At 40.4% G+C, this 14,005-nt stretch overlaps 1 non-coding gene across 1 annotated transcript; it reads right to left on the bottom strand.

The window, feature by feature from the left end:
* Window positions 1-8,301: 8,301 nt before the first annotated feature.
* Trnas-uga lies at window positions 8,302-8,376 on the bottom strand. The gene has a single exon. It is a non-coding gene; the product is annotated as a tRNA-Ser (tRNA).
* Window positions 8,377-14,005: the final 5,629 nt, after the last annotated feature.

Below are 14,005 nucleotides of genomic sequence, written 5' to 3'. Positions count from 1 at the left end.
TAGATACAGGTGCAGCTGTGAGCGTTTTGTCTTTTAATTTCTATAAAAAGATGTGTGAATTGGAACCTGTGCCTGAGTTTCCTGCCCAAAACTGTAAAATAACTACTGCACTAGGTAATAAGTCATGTAGGGGTACGAAGCAAGTTTTTGTAAACGTTAAAATAGGTAATGGAACCGTACAATGGCCATTCCTGGTTGTACAAAACCTTGTGACAAATTGCATATTAGGAATAGATATTATGAGCGAGAAGGACTGCATTATAGACTTCTCCAAAGGTAAATGTATTTTAAATGATAAAGGCAGTGTAATTATTATTGATTTGGACAGGAGAACTCTAAAGCATGACAAACACTGTACAGGGTACAAGGTTCAGTTAGTACTTGACAATGACATTCAAGACATGCAAACACACTCATCTGACACAGAGATAATGGACTTGAAAACATTGCTTGATCATAAGATAAGTGAAGCTACAGCTCTCAGTGTACATGAACGTATAAAACTACAGGAAGTGTTATCCAAATATTTACAAGTTTTTACCAAACGATTAGGTGTTATCAACACGTATGTGTACAAGATTGAAGTTAAGCCTCACAAGATCTTCTACCATAAGAGATATAACGTACCGTTATCTCAACGACCTGCTGTGTGGCAAGAATTAAAACAAATGTTAGACTGGAAGGTCATTGAACCATCCACCTCACCTTATTGTAGTCCTCTACTTGTTGTCAAAAAATCAAATGGAAGCATTAGGTTAGTGTTAGACGCACGAGCTATTAATGAAATAATTTTACCGGTTCACACAAAACCTGAAAATTTAGAAGAGCAATTACAGAAATTTCTAGATGCAAAATATTTTTCCACAATAGATCTCGCTAATTCGTTTTGGCAGGTGGGTATCACTCCTGATTCTCGGAAATATACTGCATTTATGTTCGGGGGGCGAACCTATCAGTTTTGTGTTCTACCCTTCGGACTGAATGTCAGCTCTGGGGTATTCATTACAGCCCTGGATACCGCGCTTGGCGACGATTTAGTTGAGACAGTCACACACTATGTAGATGATATACTGATAGCTACACAATCTTGGAATGAACACGTTGACACACTTCAAAGAATTTTAGAAAAATTTGCACAAGCTGGAGTCACAGCCAACCTAAGAAAATCAAAGTTTGGTTGCAGTGAGATAAAGTGTTTAGGACATATCATTAATTCACAGGGCATACGTCCGGATCCCAGTAAATTAGATGCTATCAGAAACTTTCCTAGCTCTCGAACTAAAAAGCAGTTAAAATCATTCCTTGGGCTATGTTCATTTTTCAGACGTTTTTTGCCACAACCACTTTTGAACAGTAAACATCTGCTAAATCTACTCAGAAAGAATCAAGTTTGGATCTGGTCGGAACAGTGCCAGAATGACTTTAATACAATTAAACATGCTTTAGTGAATGCTAACATATTGAGCCATCCAGATTTCAATTTAGATTTTTGTATGACTTGTGACGCTTCACGTACTGGCTTGGGCTGTTGCTTATTTCAAGTTGTAAAGAATAAAGAGGAGGAACAGATAAGAATTATTGGGTTTGCGAGTCGCACTCTAACTGAATGTGAGCGTACATACTCCACTACTGAGTTAGAAACACTTTCCATAGTATGGGCATTCAAGAAATTCAATTATTATTTATTTGGAAAACATACGGTAATTTACACCGATCACCAGGCCCTGACATTTTTGTTAACTTGTAAACTTGTACATCCTAGACTATCACGATGGGCAGTTACACTTCAGAACTACTCTTTTGAAATTAAGTACATAAGAGGTAAGGACAACACCATTGCAGACACTTTGTCTAGACTTCCACAAGGTATGAATGATACCAACAGTGACTTAGAAAATATAAATGACTACAGGATTCTCTTAATGCAAGACAAGCAGTATCACCAATATTATATTGATATGTGCAGAAACATGGCTGAATTACAAAAATCTGATCCTCACTGGTATAAGATAATAACATTACTGGTAGAAAAACACAATCATCCTTTGACTAAGTATTACAAGTTACACAATGATGTGTTATTTTACCGCCGACATCCAAATGCTACTAACTGGTGTGTATGCATTCCCAAAGAGTCTGAACGTAATCTAATTTGGCACACACACTTAGTTTGGGGTCATTATGGGACGAAAAAGTGTTTGGTAAAGCTCAGCACATACTGTTATTTTAGCAATATGAGAAGAAAAATTTACAGGGAACTGAAAACATGTGTCATATGTCAAAAATCAAAACCTCAGAATTTATCCACAAAAACAGATTTACATTCTATTTTACCCAGTAAACCCCTGGAAATTCTGTGTACTGACATCAGTGGACCGCATCCAGCAAGCTCTGGAGGCGTCAAATATATCTTAGCTTTTTACGATATATTTTCTAAACATGTAAAACTTTATGCTTTAAAATCCGCCACTGCAAATGCTATAATACGAAGATTCTCAAGTGATTACCTGACGCACGTGGGAAAACCTAAAGCAATTCTATCAGATAATGCAGCATACTACTCTGGGTACAAATGGAGAAATTTCTTGAAGGACAATAACATCAAAAGTATATTTATTTCGAGGTTTAGTCCACAATGTAACGCGACTGAGAGACTTTTCCGTGAATTAAATCGATTCATGAGGACCTATATTTCATCAAAACATACTAATTGGGTGTCCTACCTAAGTCCTTTCGAAGACGTACACAATAACTTAAATATTTACGATACGAATTACACACCTAACGAGATCATGTTCAATTGCAAACAGAACGATCAGTGGATAGAACCATTACCTAAATTGTCAGACAAGGAAATCACACCTGAACAGAAAATAAAAGAAGTATTGACTACATTGACACATCACGCACACATACGAAACAAACATCACAGAAACATAATAAAAAGAAAACAAAAATTCGAGGTAGGAATGCTTGTACTACTTCGTACTCATCATAAATCTGTAGCACTCAAACGACGCAACGCTAAGTGGCGTCTGCTATATGAAGGACCTTATATAATTGTTAACATACCGCATCCTGGTGCGTATCTGTTACAACATCCTAGAACTAACAAAATTATTGGGCTATACGCACACCGAGATCTTAGAGCATTTCATGCTGAATAATGTCAAGGTCATACCCATCAAAATATTGCTAAGCAACTCGAAAAACTCTGTTGTTACAACACAGATAATAAGTAGTATAGAAATTTTCATTTCAGCGGTTCCAGTGACGCAGTTGAAGACAGAAGAACTCTTCTTTCAGCGCGCGCCTCCACCTGAAAGACGGAATATTAAAGTAAAATTTATGACTACGTAGCAGTGGATGACATATTAATTTTTCACGGAACATTTGTTACTGAAGGTACCACTGACTTGGTGTGACACCTGACGAACTGACAGACGTCATCTGTGAAGCGATCTTTTACTTTGAGAAATAGATTAGACGCACATCTCTCAACACGAAAAGCATCTATCAGTAGTCAAGGCCACACAGACACTATACACACACGCACAAAACGCGAGGAATCGAACATTTTCTCTCTCTTACTATTTTGAATATTTATTGAGTAGTGAAAACGCCTGGTCTTGCCTACTGATGTAATGAATGTTGTGTCTAACATATCTTAATTTCAGATGACATCACAAAAAACATCGATAATATCCCAGCAAAACCGCTAAAGAGGATGTAAATATCTGCAATTCATGAAATCAAATGTGACACAATGTAATAACCTATAGCGATGTAATGATGATGTAAACATGTTTATGTGCAACTATATTATGTTTATGCTAAGAAAATATGTGGCCTGTGTATGTATAATTACTTATTTCTTTAACTGATGTATAGTGTAACTGTTACTATGTAAAAATTTGAACAAAACGAGTGCCAAAAAGACATTGCATAGTGAACCACTGTTCACGGACATTAACGAACATTACTAACTCTGCAACTACGCGGAAACCTATGTGAAAGAAACTGTTAATGCCATTCATTATGCAGCGTATCTATGTGAACGCGATGAACGATTTCCTTGATTAATAACTACGAACATTTAGGTGAGCTATATTCAGCAAAAAACTGAAAATGTGAAGTGCATAATTCGTGCATCGTCCTGTGACATTACTACAGTACCCAACTTCAAGATGTTAACTGGATTAAATGGACACAAAGTGCCTGTCCAGAAAACAACACGACGGGTGGAAGAATTTTGGTTGGAACTTCAGGGAATGAAATGTTCTCGAAATGTGACGGACACTCTTACCTGGACTGTCCAAGGATCGACGCCAGCTATGTGCCGTCCGAGGTTCTGCAACCAAGCTTCCACGGAATGTAAAAAACGAACTGCACGTGGACCAATTACTCGACGGGTCACGTCTGATCTGTAATAAGCAATGCTCTTAGTCACAACGAACTGCATCACTACGACTATAATGGAAATGAGAAATGGACACGCTTATGTATTAATCACGTTGTTATACAACGATGTTACTGTGATCAAAAAACTTTACCACGACGATACTAACCTGTAAAAAATTATTGTGCAGCGGATGAATATGAACTGTAATAACGACACGATGTGTATAGGTCAACGCACCTGAAAAATACGGACATTTTTCTTTGAAGTATTTCAAAACAATACTATGTAACTAAGAACATTCAACAATCTAAGTTGTATTGTGTTATAACAAATATTGTAAATTTAAAACTAAGTTACCTGTCATAGAATGTAGTCTTCATATGTAATCTTGGTTGAATATTTTCTTTGTGCAACGACTGAAAAACGCGCGCACACGAACAACATGATCTGCAATACTGTGCCGTGTGATCTAACTGTACGATATAACGGCAGTGCCGCAGTTACACAGACGCTTCTGCGCATGCGTACACTCTATCTGCCAACATAAGAACTTTTACGGCGCACCCGCGTCATTCAAATTTTGTATATAATGTGTATAATGTGTAATGTAAGTCATGTAAATAGTTGTAGATAACTTAGATTTTCTTGTGCCTTTAGGTGAATTGCTCGCCTGCAGGTGTGTCCTTTCGCCTCGCAATTCAGGGGGCAATATAAAGGCACATTTGCATGCCGAGCGTGAGTTTCCACGGAAACGCGAAATTCTAATCAAATAAATAATCAGTGACAAATAAATAAAGCCTATGGCACACAACTGCAGCGCTGTGTCGCTGATAAAACAAAAGCACAATTACGTTACTCTTATGTTTAAGAAAGAGCGAGCTCAGGTTGAAGTGGTGCGAGAAGCACGTATTTTTTTTATTGTCTGGCACACCGCCATATTTCATGTTATAGAAGAATACTGCGAGTTGCAACCACACTAGACACTCGATTCTGTAAAGAATTATATTTACAAAAGTAAGTAGGATTATGAACTGTAGGCTTATTCATTGAATATATCTGATTTAACTAACTGTGTAACTTTTTTATGTTTAGTAGACAATCACCTCTGTACGACGTATTGGCATGGCTGGCAAATTATTGTAATATTGAGATTTAGATTATGTGTCCGCACCTACCGCAGCAGTCTTTGGAAACGATTTAATTACGAAGTCCGATTATTTCAGTTTTATTTCACAGTCAACTACGAGTAACATTGCCTTTACGAAAAAGCCATTGTCAAGCGTCTGATAACGAATAATTAAACGTCCACGTTCCAGATAAGCAAATACAATTGCAATCACAATCACCATCATACAGATAGAATAATCAATATCTAAATAACAATATATTTTTATTTATTTATTTTATTTATTTTATAAGCAGTCGAACATTTTCTGTATCCAGAAAGGCCCGTACAGGACCTGCAACATGCGGTGGTGCACTATCCTGCTGAAATGTAGGGTTTCGCAGGGATCGAATGAAGGGTAGAGCCACGGATCGTAACACATCTTAAATGTAACGTCCAGTGTTGAAAGTGCTGTCATTGCGAACAAGAGGTGACCGAGACGTGTAACCAATGGCACCCCATACCATTACGCCAGGTGATACGCCAGTATGGCGATGACGAAACCACGCTTTCAATGTGCGTTCACCGCCACGTCACCAACAGGGATGCGACCATCATGATGCTGTAAACAGAACCTGGATTCATCCGAAAAAATGGCGTTTCGCCATTCGTGCACCATTGCAGGTGCTCCTGTCTGTGATGCAGCGTCAAGGGTAACCGCAGCCATGGTCTCCGAGATGATAGTCCATACTGCTGCCAACATCGTCGAACTGTTGGTGCAGATGGTTGTTGTCTTGCAAACTTCCCCATCTGTTGACTCAGCCATGCGGATAAGATGCCTGTCATCTCGACTGCTAGTGACACGAGGCCGTTGGGATCCAGCAAGGCGTTCCGTATTGCCCTCCTGAACCCACCGATTCCATATTCTGCTAACAGTCATTGGATCTCGATCAACGCGAGCAGCTATGTCGCGATACGATAAACCGCAATCGCGATAGGCTACAATCCGATCTTTATCGAAGTCAGAAACGTGATGGTACGCATTTCTCCTCCTTACACGAGGCATCAAAACAACGTTTCACCGGGCAACGCCGGTTGAGCTGCTGTTTGTGTATGAGAAATCGGTTGGAAACTTTCCTCATGGCAGCACGTTGTAGGTGCCGCCACCGGCGCCAACTTTGTGAGAATGCTGAAAAGCTAAACATTTGCATATCACAGCATCTTCTTCCTGTCGGTTAAATTTCGCGTCTGTAGCACGTCATCTTCGTGGTGTAGCAATTTTAATGGCCAGTAATGTAACTCCCCTCAGAGAATATTGTTTCTATGTGTTACAACAAACTTAATATTCATTTTATATCTGGGTATATTTCCGGCACCGCCTTCGACGGACACTTCAACGGGGAAAGGAGGTGTAAGAGCATAGTGGCATCAGATGTAACATCCACTAAACAGTGAAAAGTTGTTCATCGAGTATAAATGTTGATCTAAATGAACATAAACGATGACTAGTTCTTTTCATTCCAATAACTGAGTAAAACATCTCTAAAGTCTTTAAAAACAATCTATTGGGCGAACTGTTCCTGATAAATCAAACTTGCAAAAATTCTTACACTTAATTAGAGAACTTACCACAGGTACACACTTACCTGTACATGAACCAGACTCCAAAAGACTGCCACACTATATTCCGATAAATTTCTTTCAGCCCTTCGGCATGTTTGGCTTCTAGATCTTCATGCTCAGCAATACATCGCACCTGCACCTGAAATAATCCGTCTTCTAGGGATGATTCAACTTCCACGCACTGCTCCTCTAGCTTATATTGTCTGCTACTACAGTCGTCGCTAGCCTTTTGTTACAATGAATCACCATCACTTCAATCCAAACATACAGTCTTCTTACACTTTCTCTACCTTTTGTTCTAGCTTACAACCTCAAGAAATAACACTTCTATTATATTCCTTAGTGAGTGAGAATTTGTTTTAATTAAGATCATTTTTAAGATCAGTAAACATGTGGTACACACTTCGAAACAATTGGTTCATACTTCAGAATAACTGCTCTGAGTCTTATTGTAATGCTAGTAAACATTCGGTGCAAAGTTTCCAAGACTGACTGCAACATAATGTTATTACGTACTCGCACTGCCTACTCTAAGTACCTAGACATCTGACACTGTTTGTGCATCAGTTTTCAATTACAGCTTAGCACTAAACTCAAATACAGACCCACACTTCCCTTCAAAATTATCGATTATTATACAGAGTCCGCCAGAAAAATGAATACACCCTTTGTCAGGTTCTATCGAGAGATCGATATTGTTGTTCGATTTGAATCATGAGTGTGTTTAGTACGGTCTTTGGCTCAACAGATGTTAGTACTTTCATCTCGGTATTCATAAAACACAATGGGTCGGGCACGCTTGACATTCGAGTAACGAAAATGTATTGTGAAGTGGTTTTTCAAGTTTGATAATGCCGTAGAAGTGCAACGTCAATGGAGACGGGAGTTTGAAACAGAACTACCAACCTGCTTACGAATTAAACGTGTCACTGTCAAGTTTTAATTGCATAGGACGATTTGCGATATCCACAAAGGAAGATCAGGAAGACAGCATACAGCTACAAGTCCTGCTTCGGCGGCTCTCGTGTTGGAAACGTTTGTTAATTTTTCACAAAAATCTGCTACGCAATGTGCACATGAAGTGGGGGTTAGCAGTACTAGTCCAGAATGAGATTTTCACTCTGCAGCGGAGTGTGCGCTCACATGAAACATCCTGGCAGATTAAAACTGTGTGCCAGGCCGAGACTCGAACTCGGGACCTTTGCCTTTCACGGGCAAGTGCTCTACCAACTGAGCTACCCAAGCACGACTCACGCCCCATCCTCACAGCTTCACTTCTGCCAGTACTTCGTCTCCCACCTTCCCAGCTCTCCCGCGAACATCTCAGAACTAGCACTCCTGAAAGAAAGAAAGGATATTGCGGAGACATGGCTTAGCCAGAGCCTGGCAGAAGTGAAGCTGTGAGGATGGGGCGTGAGTCGTGCCTGGGTAGCTCAGTTGGTAGAGCACTTGCCTGAGAAAGGCAAAGGTCCCGAGTTCGAGTCTTGGTGCGGCACACAGTTTTAATCTGCCAGGAAGTTTCATAGCAGTACCAATGTACGAAGAATTCTGAAATCTGCAAAGTGAAAAGTTTACATTCCACGATTACTGCACGCGATTAATGATGACGATCCTGATCGCCGAATGTAATATTGCGAAGGGCATCAGCAAATGGTGATTAATGAGGAACAATTTGTGACGAAGAAGAGTGGAGTGACAAGGCACAATTTAAACTTAATGGAACCGTGAAACGGCATAACAGTTTGTACTGGGCGACGGAAAATCCCCATGTTTATGTGGATAAAACAGTCTCTCTACCAGGGGTTCACGTGTGGTGTGGACTATCATCTAGAGGCTTAGCAGGACCCTTTTTCTTTTATGCTACTGTCACTGGAAAAGGGTACCTGGAAATGTTATGCGCCTCAATTTTGCCGGGTATACGTGCGCTTTATGGAGCTGATGAAGTGGTCTTCTACCAACAGGTCGGTGCGCCACCACACTACCACCTAGCTGTACGAGCTTTCCTAGATGACAATTTTCCGGGGCATTGGATTGGACGAAGAGGGCCCATTGAGTTCCCTTCGCGGTCGCCAGATCTAACACCTATGGACTTGTGGGAAACTGTGAAAGATAACGTCTATTGACACAAGCAACGCATGCAGGAGGAACTTCGCCGGGGGATTACAGCGACATGTGCAGCGGTTTCCACTGACGTAGTTGCCGCGACCGCTCATCGTTCTGTTATTGCGTATAGCCGCCAGCGGTGAACATTTTGAACATTTAAAGTAACCATGTGCTAAACTAAAGGCTATACAACATGTGCGATCAATTATTATATGTAAAATAAACACATAAGTAATATTTTTCCTTTATTACAGTGGGTATACATTTTTCTGGCGGTCTCGATATTTTGGGATTTTCCGCAAAGCTCGATAGCAACTCGGTTTTCGGATCAACGTTATATCATAATTCGGCAAATTTTCTTTTTTTGATCAGAGTAAACCATTTGATCAACAATTACATAAAAAGTCTTAGTTTTTACCTTAGACCTTATTCTGGGCGCGATTTTACATCATCCTTACCCGTATCTTCCACGCCGTACTCTGACAGCTTACATACGACTGCAGTGCTATGTACTCTGGCCAGAGAGTTTCGCTTTCTGTTCTGAAGCTGCTAGACTTCTGCGATGCCGCTACTCTTCTCTAAAAATCTTGCGTACAAGTACATTAATACCGTTCTTCCAAAAATCAGGTCACTACTCTGAAACTCCAAACAAACAAAAGCCATTATTACTTTATTTTGCAGGGCGCATGTACTAAAATTATGACATTGCAGGATTTGTCTTTGTTCATGATAGCAGAAGTATTTGTTCATTAACACACGGACATATAAGAATTTCAAATTCTTAGCAGAAATATTGGCAACTGTCATCGGTTGATGGCTAAACGTTCGTCCGCTTATGATACTTCCATTTTACCGTTAAAAAATACTTTCTCAAATGCGACTGTGTTTCACGTACAGAATACGGTTTCAGACTCTTGCTACAATTCATAATAAAGAAACTAACATTCCAGTCATTCTGCATTTTCACTTTTCTCCCCCACTCGAGATACAACGTGAATTCTATTGTAGTTGCTTCCAACGTTACGAACTTCCAGAACATAAGAAAAAAACACGAACCTCATTTTACCTAAATCACGAAGTTAACAATATATAATTATCACAGATAATTCTGTACAAGGAGTAAACAGCTAATTTACGCAACGGAGAGCTCATCTGAATAAAACTACTTCTATGGTACGTAGACTACAATAAATTGTTGTTTCTTCTCCATTGTTAATGAAATCTAAAAAGGCGCTTAGATTAAATATTTATGAATAATTAAAATTTTCCCATACCAAGCGTTATGGTCTTCGAGCTTTGACTTGAAGAGATGTAATCAGCTAGAAATTATCCTTTCCATTTGTCGTTGGATCTGATCAAATTTCGGGGAATTTTAGATTCGTGAGCAAAATCATTTCAACCTGGATTACAGTACATTGTGATTTTAGTGTGACCGAACGATCTTGCACAATGATTTATCAAAATAGGTGTAATCCCATGCATCTGTACGACCACTCCAATTTAAGTAGATCGCAGTTTTTCCACATATCATCAAATTAATGACCACAGTTCCGTCATCTACTTCTGAGTTTACAGCTACGTCTACATAACTACTCTGCAGTTCACAGTTTGGTGTCTAGCAGAGGATTCATCGCATCACCTTCAAACTATCTCTCTGCCGTTCCACTCTCGAACAGTGTCCGGGAAAAACGAATACTTAAAACTTTCCAAGCGAGCTCTGATTTCTCTTACTTCATTACAATGATCATTTCTCCCTATGTAGGCGAGCACCAACTTAGCTGGGGACTGAAATTTCATGAGAAGATCATGCCGCAACGAAAAACGCCTTTCTTTTAATGATTTCCAGGTCAACTCGCCTGTTATATCCGTGACACTGTCTGTCCTATTTCGCGATAACGCAAAACGAGCTACCATTCTTTGAACACTTTCAGCGTACACCGTCAATTTAATCTGCTGTGGATTCCACAGCGCGTAGCAGAAGGGGATTGACAAGTATGATGTAGGTAGTCTCTTTAGCAGACCTGTTGCATCTTCTAAATGTTGTGCCAATAAAGCGCAGTCATTGGTTCACTTAACCCACAACATTATCAATGTCATCGTTCTGGTTTAAGTTAGTAGTAAGTGTAATCCCTTAGATCTCATAACTAATGAGGAGGTTGTTGTTGTTGTGGTCTTCAGTCCTGAGACTGGTTTGATGCAGCTCTTCATGCTGCTCTAATCTGAGCAAGCTTCTTCATCTCCCAGTACCTACTGCAGCCTACATCCTCCTGAATCTGCTTAGTGTATTCATCTCTTGGTCTTCCTCTACGATTTTTACCCACCACTCTGCCTCCAATACTAAATTGGTGATCTCTTGATGCCTCAGAACATGTCCTACCAACCGATCCCTTCTTCGAGTTAAGTTGTGCCACAAACTCCTCTTCTCCCCAATTCTATGGCAGCGTGGAGGGTAAAAATCGTAGAGGGAGACCAAGAGATGAATACACCAAGCAGATTCAGAAGGATGTAGGCTGCAGTAGGTACTGGAAAATGAAGAAGGTTGCACAGGATATAGTAGCTTGGAGAGCTGCATCAAACCAGTCTCAGGACTGAAGACCACAACAACAACAATATTTGATTCTCGATGGATTTTACAAAGCACGAATGTATTCTCATTTCTGAAAGAGTTTTGATTATTATCTACGGCTTTGATTGCGCCAAAAGAGGAAAATCCCAGTCTGTTTTGTTTGAGTGGCGTTATCTGTTGTGTCAGCACATATGCGGCACACAGCCGGGGAACGAATTAGCGCGGCTAACAGACGGCAGAAGTGCTTCGTCATCGTTCTCTCCACCTGCACGACTTGCAGTAATGGACGCGGTGTACAACTAGAGTACCGTCTGCAAAACCTACTTTTCGATTGCGCAAGAACATGTAACATAATTTGCAATAAGCTAGTATCTTGTCAGTTCGACATATTATATAGGTGCAGAGGAATTTTAACACCCTCGAAACAAATATCACATATACCGAGTTCATTTGTTTGAGTTGTTTCTAAAATAATGTTACTTTGCACTTGTAACATTAAACCTGTGGAAGTGTTTCGATGCACTACTACGTCTGAAATTGCTGTGCTGTTTGGCTGATGTTTCGTAATGTCCGCTAAAGCTTCCTAACCGTTAAACGCAAATTCGTGGTTGGATCCTTTGTAAACGGCCGACCTCCTTTCCTACTCTCCACCAATATGCGCACCAAAATGCTCTGTCACCTAACGACCGATTTCTTTAGCACTCACGTGGATGATTTCACGTTTTCATTATTTAGAGTCAGTAGCCAGTTTCCGCGCTAGCATACATCATGTTTAAATCATTTTGAAATTAGTTTTGACCATTTGATGGGTTGACAAGACTGCAAATGACAGCATCATCTGCAAACAATCTAAGAGGGCTGCTCAGACTGTCTCCTAAATAGTGTATGTAGATCAGGAACAGCAGACGGCCTATAACACTTCTTTGGAAAACGACAGGTATCACTTCTGTTTTACTGGATGATTTTTCGTCATATACCACGAATTGTAACCTTTCTGAGTGCAAATCACAAATCCTGTCGCGTAACTGAGACGATACTCCATAGGCATGCGGTCTGACAAGAAGTCTTTTCTGAGAAACGGTGTTTAAAGCCCTCTGGAAATCAAAAAATACGAAGTCAATTTGACACCCCATGTCGATAGCACTCATTACATCGTGAGAATAAAGAGCTAGTTGTGTTTCACGTGAACGATGTTTACTGAATCCGTTCTGACTAGCCGGCCGCGATGGTCGAGCGGTTCTAGGCGCTTCAGTCCGGAACCGCGCGACTGCTACGGTCGCAGGTTCGAATCCTGCCTCGGGCATGGATTTGTGTGCTGTCCTTAGGTTAGTTCGGCTTAAGTAGTTCTAAGTTCTAGGGGACAGATGACCTCAGATGTTAAGTCCCATAGTGCTCGGAGCCATTTGAACCATTCGGTCCATTTGTCAACAAACCTCTTTCTTCGAGGTAAGTAATAATGTTCGAACACAGCATATGTTCCAAAATCCTACTGCAAATCAACGCTGGTGATATGGATCTGCAATTCAATGGATTACTTCCTTTTTTGGGTATTGGTGGGACTTGTGCAACTTACCAGTCTGTGGATACGGAACTTCCTACGAGCGAGCGGTCGTGTGTCATTGCTAAGTATGGAGCTCTTGTGTCAGCGTACTCTGAAAGGAACCTGATTCGTGTACAATTTGGTTAGCATGCTTTGCGTTCATTAAGGGACTTGAGCAACTTCGCTACACCGACGACATCTACTAAGTTACTCATGTTGGCAGTTGTAGGATGTTTGACATTAGAGCGGATTATTACAACCGTGGATACTCGCGGTCAGCAACACCCGCTGATCACCGTTATCCAGAAATTATGGTTCGTAGCAGCAGACTGCAGTACAACTGCGCACTGCCTGTTTTAGGAAACGGGATGGGCTGTGCAATGTGTCCATGGTTGATACTATAGCAATGTGTAGTAGCCTAATAACCTGTTATCAGTGTTATTCTACGTGTAACTAATGTTCATAGTGCGTTTTAGCGGCAGAACGCATGTCTTGTACCTTAATTCATATACAGGTTTAGAGTGCAGTATTACGGTAATTCGCCTCCATCTCGTCTGTGGCATCCGCCGAGAGGTCGGATATAGACTTGTCTTCTGTGGGCTCGTGTCTATTTATAGTTTATGTTTTGGGTATTACCAGGATAATACGCCAAATACATGTTCTAAA

This window comes from Schistocerca americana, chromosome 7 (genome assembly GCF_021461395.2).
Source record: "Schistocerca americana isolate TAMUIC-IGC-003095 chromosome 7, iqSchAmer2.1, whole genome shotgun sequence".
Taxonomy (NCBI): domain Eukaryota; kingdom Metazoa; phylum Arthropoda; class Insecta; order Orthoptera; family Acrididae; genus Schistocerca; species Schistocerca americana.
Note: the sequence above shows the minus strand (reverse complement) of the source record. Positions and strands in the feature narration are given on the sequence as shown.